This window comes from Lynx rufus, unplaced genomic scaffold (assembly GCF_022079265.1).
Source record: "Lynx rufus isolate CCGP_SWC_20201006 ecotype Redwood Valley unplaced genomic scaffold, mLynRuf1.p SCAF_5, whole genome shotgun sequence".
Classification (NCBI taxonomy): Eukaryota; Metazoa; Chordata; class Mammalia; order Carnivora; family Felidae; genus Lynx; species Lynx rufus.
Window position 1 is genome coordinate 97526984 of NW_025814867.1, and position 15347 is coordinate 97542330.

The 15347-nt window shown below is 38.4% G+C and overlaps 1 protein-coding gene and 1 long non-coding RNA gene across 3 annotated transcripts in view; one reads left to right on the forward strand and one right to left on the reverse strand.

Moving 5' to 3' along the window:
- Positions 1–4387, reverse strand: part of LOC124526679 (uncharacterized) — a 71427-nt gene extending 67040 nt beyond the window's left edge. For both annotated transcript variants that reach the window (XR_006965719.1, XR_006965718.1), the window contains exon 1: positions 4244–4387. This is a non-coding gene — a long non-coding RNA (uncharacterized LOC124526679). The remainder of the gene's footprint in view (positions 1–4243) is intronic.
- Positions 4388–4876: 489 nt separating this feature from the next.
- ZBTB20 (zinc finger and BTB domain containing 20) overlaps positions 4877–15347 on the forward strand; it is a 763926-nt gene continuing 753455 nt past the window's right edge. Inside the window, exons 1-2 of the mRNA XM_047100214.1 lie at positions 4877–4977; positions 7047–7141. The gene's annotated coding sequence lies outside the window, so the exon portion shown is untranslated. The remainder of the gene's footprint in view (positions 4978–7046; positions 7142–15347) is intronic.

A 15347-nucleotide genomic window follows, 5' to 3' on the forward strand; every position in this document is an offset into this window, starting at 1 on the left:
GAGAGAGTGCGCAAGTGGGGGAAGGGCAGAGAGGGAGGGAGACACTGAATCTGAAACAGGCTCCAGGCTCTAAGCTGTCGGCACAGAGCCCAACACGGGGCTTGGTCTGAATGGTGAGATCATGACCTGGGCTGAAGTTGGATGTTTAACAGATTGAACCACCCAGGTGCCCCAGATTTTTTTTATATCTTATGTAAACTAGAGATTCAATATCCTTTATTCCCTATCTTCCTAACACCATTTATTGAATAGTCTCTATTCTCCCAGTAATTTGTGTTGATGATATATAATACTATCAAATTGTCATTTATGCATGAGCATGAGTCTATTTCTGGGTTCTCTTCTATTCCCTTGTTCAGTTTGCCTATCCTGGGCCAGCCCCTCACCAGTTAGCAGATTTCTTTTCTACTCTCTCTACTTTCCTATCCCAACATCACAATCTTTAGCCAAGTCCATTATATTTTCGTTATGTGAATGAGGTTTTGGTGGAAACTCATGGCTCTGCTGTGACTTTCCCATTGAAATCAATGGCTTGGGGCAAAAGAGAAAACATAAAAGGAAATGAGTATCTGGGTATAGGAACTTAAGAAAACACAAGCCCCTGCAAATCCAGTGAAATATTATAAAGGGCTTCATGCTTCTACCATATTGGGGGGTCACGGCAAATTTTAAATAAGTACCTAGGGCTAGAATACCTTATATCACATCTGGGTTAACTGGATTTATAGAAATCTCTCTTTAGAGAGATTCAGATGGAATTGTCTAACCTTTATTATTGGCATGTTGTCCTAACACATTTTGATGTTTAACTCAACTTTATTTCACTATAAAAGATTCATTTCTTTTAACATTTTTATTGGCTATTATTTGCTTAGATTAATGGTGAGCACATATACAGAAAAGTGGTACCTGTCTTTGAGTAAATGGCAAAAATATCAAGTGTATTTCATATATGGTTTTATGTGTGGAAAGGTGGTAATTTCTCTTAACACATCCTTCAAAGACCATCTCAAAAGTTACTTCTGCCATTAAAATTTTCCTGATTTCCTACCCCTGCATCCCTCAAGCTATAAACAGTATTTTTCTGACCTCCCATAACACTATTTATTCTATCATTAAGACTCTTCTTTAAAAACTCTTCTTGTTTTGGCTAGTAATATAGGTTTTTTTTTTTTACTGTATATGTCTAATTAGTGCCCTTATTAGAATCTAAGCCACTTGGGAGCATGATCTAATTTTGTATTCAGTATAGTGATTTCAGTGTATTACAAATATTCCCCAATTCTAAGGAGTTAGGCATTCTCTCTTCTGTATTTCCATGTTACATATATCACATATGTACACAGCATAGTAACTGATTCCTTTACTTCTCTCCCAATACACAGTAAACTCTTTGGAGAAAAATGCCAAATCTTGTGTATCTTTGGTTTTTAAATTCCCAGGGATTTTAAAGGCTCATAAGTATATCTGTTATGAGGAAATGCACTTAGTATTTCTTGAATGAATGAATGAGTAAATGGCATAGTGAAAAAAGGAAAACAGACGAGTTTGAAAACAAGCTCTGCCACTTGTGATGCAGATAAAGCATTGAAAGTCTATCTTCATTTGTAACATACGAAGAATTCACTTACTACTAGTTTGGCTTCTTTTAATCACCTTTAAAATTTTAGGGCTTGTATACTATTTAAGATCTGTGAAGGAAACAGGTTAAGGTCCTGAGAGAAATTCCTTATAAAATTCTTCCTTAGCTAAGCAATCCTTTTTTCATTTTCTATCAATCATGCCTTCTTCATCACCCTCTCATTCTTTGTTACCACATCCTTCTTATTGTATCCCTTTTCTCAATTCTGCTAATTGCTACATCAAAGAAACATCTCTTTGCCCCTTGATACATCTTTCGGGACTTTTGTATATCTGTGTGTGGGTAGGTTGGTGATTGAAGTCTGTGCGTGGGTAATGTAAATATAAAGACTGACATATTCCTTATAGACACATCATTCTAACCCCAGAATCTGACATCAGGAAAACTGGATATAAATGAGAATATTTTACAAATATTTATAAATTAGAATATTATTTTACACTGCTTTCCTGTATAAGCACCATGCATTAACCGACTGCACCACTGGAGCACCTTACATTGCTTTCCTAATCCTTTATCATTACAATCCTAACAAGTCTCACACCAATAACACTGAATCATAGCTTTAAAAACTTGTTGAAAAGAGGCACTTGGGTGACTCAGCTGGTTAAGTGCTGGACTCTTGATTTCAGTTCAGGTCATGATCTCTTGGTTCTTGAGATGAAGCCCTGCATTGGGCTCTGCACTCACAGAGCAGAGCCTGCTTGGGATTCTCTCTGTGCCTCCCCTGTTGGAACTCTCTCTCCAAATAAATAAGTAAACATAAACACAAACAAACACCAACCTTGTTGAAAAGGATGAGTTTTAAGTAGTACATAAAGGGAGTGGCCACTGCCCCTTGGAAAAGTTAAGGGATTAACTGTTTAAACATCTTCGTTAAATTTTACTGAATTTTCTCATGTAAAGCTGACTATTCTGTATGGAACATGTTACAGTCACTACATCACTTCTAAGATTTATATGTAAGTTCTGAAACATTTTAGCTTCCAGATTCAATAGCAATTTGTACACTTTATTGGACTTCAAAGCTTGACACCTGATGCAATCATTTTATACATTCTGAAACCCTCATATACTCCTCAAAAGATAGCTAATTGTATTTATGAGGTCAAGGCTTCTACGTTTTTGTTTTTTTTTTTCCCCCCAGGGCCAATTTCTTTTGCTTAGGTTCTGCCAAAGACCCCTAATCAAAGCCAGGCATCTGTGCACTTTCTTGTGAAATCCAGTTTCAGCAAGAACTCCTCAAAGCCAGTTTAGCAAGCACCTTCCCCCTACCCCCAATCTGATCACTCTTCATAGATGACCAGGGTCCTTTTCCTCCACCATCCCCCTGATCACCCTGGCCTGTCTTCAGCAAGAATCGTTTTAGGTTGGTTTAGCCAAAATTCCCACTTACGCCTAATGTTGCCTCTTCGTAATTTTTCAACCGCTCCACCTTGCTCTCTGGCTAAAATTCCCACTTGCCCATGATATACTTGGAGTTCAACCCAATCTCCTTCCACTGCAAAAATTTTATCACAGTGTCGTATCTATACCTATCTCAATGATCCTGAATAAAGTCTGTTTTTACCATCTCTAACAAGTCAGGAATATTTTTTTCTTTAATGCATGCTGCATATCCCAAGGAAGTCTAGGATAAAATTCAGAGAACTTAACACAGTCTATCAGAAACTCTACACCAAATGTATGTTCCATAAAAAATTCTGTTTTCAAACTGCAGAGTGTAAATTCTTTATTTTTCATAAAGTCCCTTAATTTGTGATAAATTATTGTTATATAAGTTCCCTAAAAAATGCAACTTTTTATTTCGGCAGAGATTTATTTTTTTCTTTGTATAGTGAAAGGGAATATATACACTTTTTTCTATCTTACCCCTTTTTAGGAATCCTTCCTGAACATCTTGCTGGCCTTGAGCCTCATTTTTTTTTTTTCTCCCAATGCCTGAGTACTGGACCAAAACTTGGTAAGAATTTGGCTCTGGGGAATGCTATGTTGAGTGACAAATGGATGAGGAAGGTTTTATTGAAGCATCTGAACCGCATTTAATTTTCCATGTTGCTTTATTTGTTCCTTCTAGCCCTCAGGATATTGAATTTTGTGGGCTCCGGTTGGGTCGTTGGTACTTCAGGCGTTTAGTAATAAGAAACATAATCTGCTTTTCCCGTTAGGATAATATCCTCATTTTTATTAAGGGCGGCTTACTACGAACTGTTTTACATAGTATTTTTCTAAACCTCCTGAACGGACAAATTTTCTCTTTGCGCCCTGGCATTGCTTCAGCGGCCTCTGCTGACCTCCTGGCTTGGCAACCTGCAGCCTACCCCGCAGGAATCAAGCGTGACCCAGTGTGGCCTTGCGAGCCGCCTCCTCGCCAGACCCTCCCTCCAGCTTTCCTCCCACGGCCCTAGCTCCAGCTTCCATCCTGCTGCCTCAGCTGTCTGCGACAGCGACACCCCCTCCTCCCCTCCGCGGCTACCCCTCCCCGCCAGCTCGCCGCGCCAGACAGCGGGTAACCGCCGCCTCCGCTGGGGCATCCCGGCTCCACAGGCCTAGCGCGTTCCAGACACCTGCCTCTCACTGGCCACCGAAGCTGCCCCTCACCCTGCAGCCCCCTCGGCAATTGGCCCCGGGCCGTCTCTCGTCATCCTCCGCCTCGCCGCGAGTCCCGCCTCCGTCGCCGGGTCATTTAAGTTTATCACAAATAAATAAATAAAGGAGGAAATAGAAATGCGTAGAAAGTAAAAGCGGTGGTGGGGGGGAGGCGGAGGTGGAGGAAAAGGGGAGGAGGAGCGGAGGAGCAGACAACCAAACCTGATCGTGTCGGTGCTGACCAATCATGGCTCACTCCAATCCGGTCTGACGGGCTCTCTGAACCAATAGTTTTCCACCTCTCGGATCACTGAACAACGAGATACGACTGACCTCTCCAGAGTGGGCGAAGGTGCGGCAGAGGTAGGGGGAGTGGGAAGAATGTCGACCAATCGCCTATTAAGGATTCTCTGAGCGAAGTTTCCGTGCCCCAATGGATGTTTGAGATAGCGGATTGGGCCTCTTCTAGCCCAATCGAAGGTGGTAGAGATGAGGGAAGAAGCATATGAAGGCGGGGACAGGGGAGAGGAGGAGGAAGAGTGCATTTTGTTTATGGGCGGCAACCTCACGAGGGGCGCCCCATTCTGATTGGCCCACTGAAGCCAAGAGTGGCATAAGAACAACCCAATAGCGGAAAAAGATAGAGGGTTCGCGGCGTGAGGTACCCAATGTGGGCCTTCTGCCGAAGAAGTAGGGGCGGGGGGAAGTTTAGGAGTTGAGGAAAGAAGATTAAAGAGCGCGAGGAGGTAACCCCCAAAACTCTAATTTGTTGTGGGGCGGGCTGGAGGGAGGGGAGTGTGCGTGCGAGGGGGGCGAGGCGTCCGCGAGACACTTGGAGTGAGGGGCGACGGGACGGGAAAGGAAGGGACTGGGGTGGGGTTGGGGGAGCGAGTTAGAGAGACAAGCCCGCGAGCCGTCGGCCGGCCGAGGGCGCGCGCCCCCGCGCCCCGCCCCGCCTGCGCCCCCTCCCCCCCGGGCGCCCCTCCTCGCGCGGGGCGGTGGCTGCGGCCTCGCGCGACCCAGCGGGAAGGGAGGGAGCGCGGGAGGGTCCCGGGTCCCAGGAGCGGGCGGGCGGGCAGTCCCGCAGCTGGAAACGTGTCTTTTGCCTTCTTTTCTCTACTCCCTGCGCCTGGAGTTGCCGCTTCCAAGAAGAGGAGCTGAGGGGGACTAGCCGGGGCTCAGGAGCTGCTAGAGGCGCCGGCTTGTCTTCCGCCCCCTCCCTCCTCGCCCTCCCCCCGCTTGCCGTGGCTCTCGCGGTCTCTGGAGCGTCTTCAGAGAACTGGGGGGGGCGGGAGGTGTCCTGGCCCCAGAGCCGCCGGACGCCCCTCCAGACACCAAAGCTACCGGCCCCCGCCTGCTTCGCTGCTACGACTATAGAGGAGGGGGCTTGGGAAGGGAAGATACGCCTTTCCTTCTTTCTGTCCTTTGGGCCCCTTTGGAAACATTAAACAATGTTTACGCTTTTCGATAGTTGAGATAGAACGGTTGGAAGCTTTTTGAAAGTTGAAAAGAAATGCACTCTCCTACGTTGTTAAATGCATTACTGTGTGGCTTCTGGTCCTCTTCCACCACCCACCTCACGCCCCCCGCCACCCACCCCCCTCTCCGCAGCTGTTATCCTTTTTAAGGATGCTGAAGAGGCAGGAGGCAGGGATTTTCTAAAAGTTCTATTGATAAACACACTTGCACAAACATATGCTAGGCACACACATAAACTATAAACATTAGCGAAAAACACAATATGGCGTACAGCTACACTACCTAGCACGGTAATCCGCTGATCTCTTAACACTGAACTCAGTTGAATGGGGTCAGTGGCAGGATGACAGTTCTCAAATAAAAATCTGGAAGAAATAGGAAGTAATTTGGAAGTCTGTGGGCTAAATAATGTCCTCAGAATCAGCACTGGCACACGTAAACTTTCTAGACCTCTGGAAATTGTCTTCACCACTTAACCATTAATGGTAAAGTATGGTAAATGATGCTAAAAAGTATGCCAAGATGATGCTAAAGTGGAGAGTTTCTCACTGCGTGGTCCTGTATAAGTTTCAGCTAATAGAATTAACAGAGGCCACTCGTTCCCCATGATTTCAAGCGAGTTCTATTCCAAAGTTAGCTATCCTTAACTTGTTGCTAGTGAAAGTTTGAAAACAAATTGTAGCGACCATTTTGTAAATAAATTCTTTAGCTGTAAACACTAAATTTAAATGATAAGCATTTGTATTAGCAAATTCAGTTCATAAATGGTTTACTTTCTTACCTGTTGCTCCTAATCTCAAATACCATTTGCTATCACATGGGAATAGTTCAGATATACTCTCCTCTGCCCCTCACGTAAGTTTGACCAGGCCAGATTTGGCTACTTTCTGCATTTCAGCTTTACAGCTAGGTACGTCTAGATTTCTAGGAAAACAACAACAACAACAACAAAAACAAACAAACAAAAAAAACAATTTACATTGATTTTACATGCCTTTGTTCACTCTTCTCATTCTTAATCAGAATGTATCAAAGTTGGTGTACAAATTGTGCATGGAAATATCACTGTGCCCTCTTGGGAATGGGCTTCTCTCAAAAAAGCTTTTGGAATTGCCCTTGAAGAATTGCTGATGTTACTCTTTGTTCAGGGCTCAAGGTTTAATTCTTAAGATTGTGGTTGTGATTTCCATTGAGTTCAATTTTGGAGGGCTTTAGGCTTAAGAATCTATGGTGCTCAAGGAAACAGGTGAGAGGAAGAAGAAAAGTGAATTTTCTAGAAATATACTAGCTGCTCAGTGAGTCCAGCAGTTGGGTATTTTTGGTTTTGTGATTTCAGATCTCACAGACCAGTGGAATACAGGCCTTTTGCATATGAAGATCAGGTGACAAGTTAACTGTCTACCAGCCTCCAAAGCAATACGCCCTTTCATGGTGAGGTCCCAATTTTAACAGACTAAAGAAAAAAGTTTAAGATTAAAAAATTGTTAAATTTTATCCATTTTGGGGAAGAAGTCTTTATGCTTATCTGTCTAGCTCAATTAAGATGCCAGTATTTTAAGCTTACTACTACAGCAAGAAAATCAGATACAGTTCATGTGTACACTCACTGGCTGCTGAAAGACAACATGAGTTTAGAGGAAAGAAAAAACTTCTATGTCTGTGTGGCTAGTGAGAGTTACAATTTTGGGTGTGTGTGTTTAGAACTACTAGATGAGATGGCAGTTTACTATGTAGTTTGTTCAGAAAGTTTTTGTGACCCACAAATACCCAACTAATTTTGCTGTCAAATTAATATGAATCTGACTACTTGGCATAGGAATAAAATCTAGGGAAAAAGCCAGGTTAAATGAATTATTTTTATCTCAGTAGCGAAAGTCTTAAGAAGGCTTTCTTACCAAATTGGACTTGACTGAATAATTAGGTCAGTTTAGATACTTAAACTAAATTACTGTAAAAGATCTAAAATTTATAAGTGAATTACAAATTATTTCAAATATTTTAGAATGAGTGACAAAGACTTCTTTAAAACATTTGGAATATAGAAGTGGAGATTGATGAGCTCTGCTTTATTCTTTGAAATAATCATGCTTTTCTGAAATGGATGTTTACATTCACAAAATTGTTCTAGACACTTGAGATGTAACAGAGAACAAGACATAAAATAACCTGCCTTTGTGGAGTTTACATTCTAATGTCACATATCCTTGCGTACTTAAGATTGCTAGGAGAAGAGATTTTTGTATGAAATTTTAAAACCTAGCTGTTTTCTCATTTTGGAGAGTACAATTTGAAAGAATGTACGGAAGTTTGAGGGACATGGAGCTGTTTACTAATTGCCAATGGCAAGAAAGGAAGAGCTAACTTTATTTGTACCCTTCGTTATTGTCATGAAACTTTCTCCATACATTTTAGTAGGTCTTTTTAACAGATAGGGGTCTTCTTTTTTTCATAATTTTAAGCATGCCTTTGAAATAAATAAAATGTTACTTTATATTAAAAAAAAAATCTGTGTCTTGGAATTTACTGTAAAATTCCGATGGAGCTTTTGGTCTTGTTAGAAAATTGTGGTAAAACATAAGCTAGAATATCTTAATTTTTTAGTAAGAATTTGTTTTAGGAGTATGTCTGAAAAATTAAGTGCCTAAATCTTTTTCAGTTGTGGTTTTATGAAGAGAAGATGGAAATTTGTTGTAATTAATTTATAGGTGACATTAAAGAGAGAAAAAGAGAGAGGCCTGCAAAAAATGCTTTGTTATTTAAACCTTTCTTTCAAACTACAAAGGCATTTGATTGGCACTTCTCTGATTTAATAGACCATTTGTAATGCAAGAGGAACATTACAGAAGATTTTAGCATTACTTTAATCATTTAGTCTGTAGGTGTAAAAATCCTAGGTTTCTAACAGAAGGAAACTTGGTGCTCAGTTAACAGAGTATATGATTTAACGCTGAGTTTGTTGCTTTAAGTAGTGGGTGTCTCACCTTTCCAAAACTTAGTTCATAGTTCTCAAATAACAAGTTCTGATTTTCGCGATTTTTCTCTGCCACAGTGAGTCTTGTTTTGTTAGCCAAATCAGTGTTCAGTTGGTAAGTAGGATAACTTTTTTTTTTTTTTTTTTTTTTTTTACACACAATCCTCCCACTGCCAGCCCTCCTATCCCCTGCTGTGAAGGGCTTGAATTTCTATACCTACATTAGATCTCTATTTATGCTAATTTGTAGCATAATCACCTCTTCTAGAAAGGGTACATATTAATGCACTTTAGAAAACGTTGAGGTTGCCTCTGGCTATTTGTATACCGACCTGCCAGCATTGGAAAGCTATAAATAGGAAGATTTAGGAAGAAAAGCAGAGAATATTGCTAATGGAATATATTGTCTTAGATGAAATCTTTTTTTTAAAGAGAAAGGGGAAGAATGGTTGATAGAATGTTAAAAACTAAGAGTGTTTGCTAATTCTAATGGTTGGTTAGTGTGTGTTTATGTGTGTGTGAGTATACATTTTTATATGAGCAGTTTTTGAATAAAGACGTATTTCAGTATTGGATAAATAATTCCAGTCCTGCCTTGTGGTCCTTGACATGTTCCCAGGTGATTTTGTTTAACTCATTGTTACTACCAAAACTTTGCTCCAAGCTACATAGAAACATAAGCTAATTAAATCTTTGTAACTTTTGTAATAATTTTGGATTAAAAGTTACTGGAAGTTTTTGTTTTTTTTTAAAGCATAATTAGCCAGTAGCCCCTAAATGAACAAAATCGAAAGTGAAGAGTTCTTAGAACCCTGGATCCACATAAGAAAGTTGAAAGTTTGAAAGAGGTATTCATAGGGCAAAAGGCAAATCTTGATATCTGACAAGTTTTTATAGTGATAAAACAAGAAATAGAATAAAATGACTAATCTATTAATATTCATATTTTTAAGGTAAGTGTAAGTATGTGTACACTGCATTTTAAATAAAAATTTGGGGTGTTATTGGCTAGATACAGTCATTTCTTTGCCAGAGATACTAGGCTGTGTGAAGGCTAACCATCTGTCAAGTGATAGAGACAAAGAAAGGTTTAATATACTAGCCTAAAATTTCTACAAACTTGTTTTGAATTGTATTGTCATTTTGTTTTGGCCTTCATTCTCTGTGTTGAATATGCACTGGGTTGGTCACCCCACTTTGTTTTATGAACAAACTATTCAAGGTCTAGATAAGGTTATCATCGCAGCTGATGTGATCCAGAGGCATGATAAAATATGTTTTGATTTTGCTTTCATGTGATGATCAAAAACTCACAAGTGGGCCACCCACTAGCAGTTATACAAATGACTTCAAGCACACGTATTTTCACCCACCCATTCTGAATTTTGGGTGTCTTGGTTTCTTTTGCTTTATATATGCAAGCCTTGTATTTCAAACTGTTCCTGAGCTGTTTGGGGGTGGGGTTGGGGGGGGGGGAAGTAGCAACAGGAATCCAGATTGCCTGTTTTAGGTACAATATGGTGTGATGTGAAATTGAAACAGCAGATTGGTGAGAAACTTTAGTTTCAAACAAATATAAACTAGTTTGTTTAGTGAAGTTATACACAAAACAGTAGTCTCTATTGACAGGGCAGTGTTTTTTTAGTAACTTCCACATCATGAGGTCACTGTGGTTCTTTGGGCTACCAGTCTATTTCCAAAGCATCATATAAGAAAAAGAAGCTCTAATATTGCTGATTGTAATGATATACTTAGATATAGCAGACTGAGGAATTATTTATAGCAGTGCTAATTATATCAATAAAAATAGCAATATTAATACTGTGAGTGTCAAAATCCATTCTTGACAGTATGAGGTAAACAGAACTATAGTCAAACAAAGCAGCAAGCCTCTTTCTACTGTCAGCTCATGAATATGCACTTCAGGAAAAATATACACAATTGGTTTACTGATTTAATCTCTTTTTCAATTATTTTTGACTTTTTAAAAGATGTTCTTTATCTCCAATTTGCACAACATTAAAAAGATAGAGATTTTTCATCTTGAAATTCTTGGTACTTTTTTCTTTCTGTCATTAAAATTTCTAGAGACTTAGTTGTTCATGGTTATTTTATAAATTATCAGAAATTAATTTTATATGTACCCCCGTTTTTGGAACACAGATTACCATTGCACAGGAAACTGGAAGGTCCTCTAACAATTTACAAAACAAAATAAAACAATACAAGACAAACCAAACCCACTACTACCACACATGCATACACAATAAATGAATCTCTGGCTTTTTTTAGACTTTAAAAAAACACCTGTTTCCATGGTTCTGATTTAAGGAAAAGTATAAATTTTCTTTGTAGTTTTCATTTCTTCTAGTCAGTTTTTACAATTTTATGTTGTTTAAAATTTATTTTCCTATTAATACAAAATCATGTAAGTAGAGGTTATGAAATCCAAAGGTTTTCAATTTGAGGGGACATCTAATTTTTTAATCAATTTCTCATGCATTAGATTTAACTTTTTCATTGCACGTTGTCAGAAATCTCAGATGTAGAATTAGGAGAGGTTGTTCTGGGTCTAGTGGTGCCACCAGTTGTAACATCTTGGGCATGTCACATAATCTGAATCTCTGCCTTAGCTTTTTCATCTTCAGGGTCTCTTTCAGCTCTCATAATATGAGTATGTTTCTTTTGACACTTGGGTCCCTATTTTAGCTTTAGGTAACATGACTGGAAGTGATATGTAGGGCACTGGGAAAAAGCCTATGTAAAATATTTGACTTTGCTTTTTACTTTTAGTCCTTGATACAAATTTCATTTTAGTGATACTTGCTTGCAAATATAGCATGTCTATAAAAGTATACATACATATAAAAATTAAGTACTTAACAATTTTTTATAGTTAGTAACTGATAAACTTACTATTTTTACATAAATTTCACCAACTCACTTTCGCTTATGAAGATATGTTGCTAACAGAATTTCTTGCATTTTATTCCACATAAAGTTGCTTAACTGGAGAAAGCAGGTAATGACAGCATGAAGTAACTCAGAGTCATTTTCTAATTCTATAAAATATATAGAAAAATAGATACATTTCTTCAAAGAAAAAAGGTAAACTTGGTTTTTGTGCTTCTCTAAGCAAAAAATAAATATACTGTGGGTAATCGGGCCATCTCCATATAATTATTAACTATTTCATTTGATTTTTGATCCTTCGTTATACTTATCCATTGATAGATTTACATAGAAAGGATGCAAGGAAGACAAAGAAATGAACTCTTATTTGGTGAAGAAAAGCGGAAAGAATCTGTGTTAGAGAAGGCTTTGCAAATAATGTTCTGTCATATATAGAAACAAACAGCTATACACAATTCTTGTATGCCTACTTGTAGGTATTTATTTAAGGGTAACCTTGAAGTTTTCACTTAAAATTTCACTCTCAGTTTCTTTTTAATTGACTCACATTTCTTTAGCTGGTATGAATGATAGCGAGAGGCTCAAAAACATCACGTACTTACCTATTCACAAATGGAAACAGCAGTCTGGAAAAAGCTATACAATCCCTGGGTCCTCCCTCTTCCCTACACCCACCCATAGCTGTAGATGTTCTGGTATTGATTATAAACATTTTATACATCTCCTCCTAGGCCAAATATGCACACTGTCCAATGTAGTAGGTAATAACCAGCTATTCGGGCCTACCAATAGGGAGAAATGTCAAGAAAACAGATCCAACATAGGACACAAAAGGTGATATGATTGCTTTAATGCGTGCAAATAAGGGAAAAATATTCTAAGGGATATTTAGAAGGGAAACTGATTTTAGATGATTAGTTAACCGAAACCCAGTACACATATTGAAGAATTAATGTAAACTTTCTTCTTCTTTTTTTTTTTTTTTTTAAGTGGGCATGGAGCCCAATGCAGGGCTTGAACTCACAACCATGAGATCAAGACCTGTGCTGAAATCAGGCATCAGACCTTTAACTGACTGAGGCACCTAGGTGCCTCAATGTAAACTCTATTCCAAAGGCATTGTGCCAAAAAGACTAGGAAAATTACTGGTGGAAAGCATAGTGAAAATGTGAAAATAAACCAATAATAACAATAACAACAACAGTAGCCAACATTTATTGAGAGCATACTCTGCACCAGGCATTGGTTATATCTGCATTTTCTCCATTAATTCCATAATCCTATGAGACATGTATTTTTATTATGGCATTTTTAAAGATAAGCAAGCTGAGGCTCATAAAAGTTTAGTAACTTGTTCAAAGTCACACAGCTGGGAGTTCAAACTCAAGTCCAACTCTAGAGCACCTAAATTCTAAAACACCACCCCACATGCCTCAATTCTGGGATCATTTTCACTCAGTGCTTGCCCAGATTAGTACTGATAATTTTATTTCAAGAAAGGCATAGTGGATTTGGAGAAGGCTTCAGAGAAGGGCACAAGGTGAAAGAGCTGTAAGTGGGAGGAATGGTTGCTATGGTAGAGTCTGTTTTTAAAATGTAACTCTCCAGTCTAGAATTACAAATGCTGAGAGGGAATTTGTCTAAAGGTTTCACAGTGGATGGACTGGGTAGCTGCTGCCTGATTTGGTTCAGTGGACAACCGTGGAGCTGGGTAACATGTTAAAGAAGGCCAAAAAAATCCTAAGTAGGAGCAGGTCAAAGGAAGCATTAGATACTGAGGATCCTGGGAAGGTAGAGGTCAAAAAGGAGAACTAAATCTAAGCAGGTATTGAGTAACCAAGAACTAGGGATCATACAGGGGAAAAAAAAAAAAGGATGAAGCAGAATAGAAACAATATATATAAAACTGGGACAGATTCTATGGACTTTGGAAGGCCCTTAAATTTATTGTTTGTTCCCTTACATTTGTGTCAGAAATGAACAGCTGGCTTAAATAGGGGCCACCCAGTGTTTGGGATAGAAAGATTGCTATGGTTTTGGCACACACACACAAAAACATGCTCATCAATAATAACTTAGAATTAGGCACTAAGTTTAGATGCATTACAGAGAGATGCAGTTTAGCACAGAAACCTATGTGGTAAACCTGAGAATAGCTGTCATTTATTATCTACTATGTGCCACTCAATTCATAAATCACTGTTTTTAGGGGCATTTATAAGTTGCTGTCTGCTGTCCAGTTTTCAAATACAAGAAAACACCTGTTAGCTTTTCTAAGGATTTGAATGATGAAGTTATACTTTTATTTTATTTCATTATGTAACTTAGCTTTTGATCTCCTCCTTTCCACAGGAGTTTTAAATCAGGCTCCACAGGGCTTAAGGTAGAATAGAGTCTAGACTTCTCTTATGTAACTGTAACTTTTCCTTAATTTGTCACTATATTGAAAGAAACGTTTAATTCTTTTGATAGGATAAATGCATTTCTGTCAGAGTAATAGGCTCAAATGATCAGCCCAGGCAAAGTCAGCATATATGAGTTTGGATTATATTTAGGTTAGTCAGCATGAGTTAAGGAAAGGGGAATTATAGAAACTTGCCAAGTGAGGTTTTGTTATTCAAATAATTTTAAAGACATCAAACCAATGACAAACAGCTATATATGCCATGTATACATACATACTCATACTTTTGTCTACAAGGTACTAGAGACTTCAAAAGTTTTCAAGAGCTAATATTCAATGTTAAGCCATATTATATGAGTCGGATCATCTGAATGGGGTCAAAGAATAGTGAGAGTACTATACCACTACTTCTATGCCTTCACTGTTCCTTAGGACAATATCTCTGATCTTTTCCTCAGACTCTTAATTTTAGTGTACTAGGAAATACAGTACAATATTCATTTTGTATGTTTTAAATGAATACATCACTAAGAAAAATATTCTGTGAAGGTAGAAAGGTAAATGAGTATTCAGGATTGGCATCTTTTGGTACCCAGTCTTTTTAACAGCTATATTGTTTGCATCTAACCTTCCTTTATATATCTATCTGACCCTTAGAGAAACTCATGCTCTCAGTAATCTTATTCTAGTAAAGGGTTGAGAACAAGGCAATACTATACTGAAATGGGTGACTTGAGCTGAAAAACAGTATGGAAAAATGTGAGCAGGATTCCAGGCACTTCTGATTCAAATATTCTACATTATGTTCTCAATATTTGTTATAAAGTAAATTCACAAAGTGTATAAAAGCCAAAAATAAATGATTGTTGCTTTTCTGTAATTTCATGTTATGCATAATACCTCTATTTCTATTATTTGTGTAATTATGAGTTTTATTATGCAAAAATGGGTACATCCAGTATAAAGTAAATTTCAGTTTCATGTTTTAGATGCAGTTTAACTCATAATTCAAATTCTTTGACATTCATCACTCAAGAAAGGTAGCATTTAGAATTATACTACACTGAACTGCACTTCTTTAAGGGCAAGTACCATGTTTTATTAATCTTTAAAGTCCTAGTGTCGAAGATATTACCTGGCACACTTGGAGGAATTCATTGTTGATCAGGCTCTTTTGTAGCTGTCCTAGGAAGATTACTTGGATTCTTCCTTACCAGGCTATCCATTCCTTTATTTTCTGTTGACTGGTTCAAATTTAGCTTTGTTACAGTTGTTGTTACCTATTATAGGCCTTCTCTGTACTTTTCTAAGACCCAAACATTTTACACATGCTCATGATCTTTTATTCT